Below are 3,199 nucleotides of genomic sequence, written 5' to 3' on the forward strand. Positions count from 1 at the left end.
TTTCAAACCTAATTTTTCATAAAAAGAAGAAGGCATTAAATTAACACTAGCACCTAAATCACACAAGACCCTATCAAAAGTTGTTTCGTTTATCTTGCAAGGAATAGTAAAATTACCAGGATCATGCAATTTAGGTGGTAGGTTCTTATGTAAAATAGCAAAGCCATGCTTCTTCACTACCAAATTTTCTAATTCCTTATTATTATGATTATGATCTAGAATTCCTTTCACAAATTTTGCAAATTGAGGCATTTTAATTATAAGATCTGAAAAAAGGAATGGTAGCATATACCTTCTTAAGAGTCTCTGAATATTTCCCAAAATGCTTATCGAGCACAGCTTTTGATAACCTTTGCGGGAAAGGCATCGGTTCCTCATAGGCTTGTGGAGCAACATATTTGGGACCTTCATTCTCACGCATTTTAGTTTTTGACTCCAGATTGCACACTTTCTCCTCTAATTCCCCCGTAGTCACCTCATCTCTCTTCACAAAAATTACATTGCATTGTTACGTTTGGACTTTTGCTTGATCTTGAAGAGTTTATAGATGACTCACTTGTTGTGATAGTTGAGAAAGATGAGTTTTTATCCTCTTATTTTGAGCAACGAGCAGTTGGATTGAGTTTTCAAAATATTCATTCTACTTTGCTTGTAACTCAAATTGCTTTGATATAAGCTCTTGTTGTTGATGTTGGGAAGTAGCAAAAGTCTCCATAATGGATTCAAGATTTGAAGATTGAGGTGGTGGTTGGTGCATGGGATAATTATTGAAAGGTGCCCTTGCTTGAAAAGCTAGTGGTGGTGGAGGATTTGCTATAGCTTGAGTGTTCTTATGAGAACCCTTGACGATTTCTCCACCCTTCATCAAATGGCCTTGTGAAGGTCGTGGTATAGAAAGCATTAGCTTTCTCAATCTTCATTCCATCATAATTGGGTTGACACTCCCGCGCAGTATGGCCTTGCAATCCAGACATCTGACAAGTTTCCATCGAAGATCGAGGGGACTCAGTTTGGAGTTGATTGACTTTATGAGTTAGTGCCTACACAAAACTAGTCAACATGGTTAGAGCATCAACATCATATTTATTACCTATGTTGATAGCATTTCGGCCCCTTGGATGGTAATTATCATTAGCCGCCATCTTCTCAATCAAATCCTTCGCATCGGTTGGATTCTTCGTCATGATAGAACCTCCAGACGCAACATCAATGTATATGCGAAAATCATGGGTCAAACCATTATAGAATGTTTGGATCAACATCCATTCTGAAATACCATGGTGAGGGCATTGTCTCTGCAATCGCTTAAACCTTCTCCATGCCTCATATAGGGATTCGTCATTATATTGATGGAAGGTAGATAGCTCGTTCCTTAATTTCGCGGTTTTCTCTTGCCCCAAGAATTTTCCTAGGAAGGCCTTAGCAAGCTTGTCCCATGTATCAAAGGAATCAATACCTTCATCTCATAGCCATTCCCTTGCCCTATCCCTTAGTGAAAAAGGGAAAAGGCGTAGTCTAATAGCATCATCAGTGACACCATTAAGCTTCATAGTGTCACACTTCTCCAGGAAACTATCAATGTGAGTCAGGGCAATCATTCGATGAGCCCGCAAAAGAATCATTGGAGATAAACTATATGAATTGGGGCTTTAACTCAAAACTCTGAGCGGTGACAGGTGGTCTAACAATACTGGAGAGAAATCCGGTTGTTGTATCCGGAATACCATACTCCAAAAGAGATTTTGTTCCCGGATCAACCATGTTTCTTGTATTTCAATTTCTCCTTCTTCCACCTCTTTGTCTTCTGGCAGTAGCTTCGATCTCATAATCAAAAGGTGTTAAATCATCTGAACCTGAACTTCGAGTTTGCATGCAACAAAGAAACTAAAACGGGAGATCAAAGACACAAGTAACAATAGCCGAAGCAACAAAATATATGCTTAGTAAAAACGAATCACAAATAACTAGAATGAAACCGTTAGTCCCCGGCAACGGCGCTAAAATTTGATAGGCGTGTCGCGTACCTAATAAAAATAAACCTAACTAGACCACTACTATGTAGACGGGTGTAGGGAATATTTCAAGCATTACCCCTAGCTTGAACCCCACTGTGATCATAAACTAAAGTACGGTGGCGTCCAAAGGGAAAGAAGATAGAGCAAAAGAGTCGCCAACAAGTTTTAGGAACTTGTAAACCGTTCACAGAGTGAAGGTTACACCCCTTAACGATCCAAGAGATCGTCAACTCCAATAGGTCTGGAACCATGACTGGTTTTTTGGGAATGAAGGTATAAATCCAACCTAAAAGAGATTGAACCTGCCCTAATAATAGGCCTCTACTTTATTCTGATCATATTCATGTGCGCCTTCTGACTAACATGCAATCAATAGGTTAACCCTAAACCTGTTTATCTATGTTGGTTGAATTAATGCACAAATAAAACTATTATTGGCGATCACTTGAATTATAACCATATTAACCCTAAACAAGATTATTAAATATCTTATTAAGCGTGATTACAAGTACTAATTCCCTTTAAACATGCATAAAAGGCGTGATCAAGCAATAACAATAAATATCAAGCAACATAATAATAATCATAACTAATTATAATCAAAATAATAATAATAATCATGAATCAAATAATCATAATCATTCATGTTAAAGCATAATAATAGCAAGATCCTAGGCATGATACTAACAAGATTAATAACAAACCCTAGCATGTCACTAAACAATAAAAATCAAAGCTTTAAATCTAACATGATACTAACATGAATATTAGGAAGCAGCATACTTTTAATCATACCTGACATTAGGAATTTTCAGTTGTTACCCTAAACATGATACTAGGAAGATCAAAACACCCTAACATGACACTAGGAATCATAATAACAACCTAGACATGATTTCTACATCATAATATCAATTAAAATCAATTAAAGCACTTACTTGGATGCCTCGTATCTCTTTCTAATTACAAAATACACGCGTTAGTAACTTCAAGGAAAATAATAAACAAACAATTAAATTAAATAATTGAAATAGAGATTTGGGACCAGACCCTCAGAAATTAAAACCTTTCAGGTCTAAGGAGAAGGCAACTTCGAATAATGCTAGGTGTTTCTTGGTCTTGTGAATGCGGAATTTTGTTTGTAAAAAGGTTGGTTTAGAAAAGAGAAAGAGAGCTTAGAGAGA

General features: G+C 36.8%; 1 non-coding gene across 1 annotated transcript; it reads left to right on the top strand.

Annotated features, from left to right (window-relative positions):
• The first annotated feature begins 1,272 nt into the window (after positions 1–1,272).
• LOC145629723 (small nucleolar RNA R71) lies at positions 1,273–1,379 on the top strand. The gene has a single exon (XR_014111876.1). It is a non-coding gene; the product is annotated as a small nucleolar RNA R71 (small nucleolar RNA).
• Positions 1,380–3,199: the final 1,820 nt, after the last annotated feature.

The sequence above is a fragment of the Chenopodium album genome, chromosome 4 (genome assembly GCF_948465745.1).
Source record: "Chenopodium album chromosome 4, dcCheAlbu1.1, whole genome shotgun sequence".
In the NCBI taxonomy this organism is placed as follows: Eukaryota; Viridiplantae; Streptophyta; class Magnoliopsida; order Caryophyllales; family Amaranthaceae; genus Chenopodium; species Chenopodium album.